Here is a 237-nt window from a genome sequence, read left to right as displayed (position 1 = left end):
GAATAAATAGCGACATAAGCAAATTTGCTGATGACACCAAAATAGGCCATCCAATTCATTCTAATGAGGACACTAGAGCACTCCAGGATGATTTGAATGGACTGATGCAATGGTCGGAGAAGTGGTAGATGCAGTTTAATTTTGACAAATGCAAAGTTCTAAATGTTGGACAGTTAAATAACCATGCCAAACATAAACTAAATAATGTAGATCTTAATACTACTGATTGCGAAAAGG

The sequence above is a fragment of the Cherax quadricarinatus genome, chromosome 12 (assembly GCF_038502225.1).
Source record: "Cherax quadricarinatus isolate ZL_2023a chromosome 12, ASM3850222v1, whole genome shotgun sequence".
Taxonomy (NCBI): Eukaryota; Metazoa; Arthropoda; class Malacostraca; order Decapoda; family Parastacidae; genus Cherax; species Cherax quadricarinatus.
The sequence above is the reverse complement of the archived record's forward strand: the minus strand, read 5'-3'. Positions refer to the sequence as shown.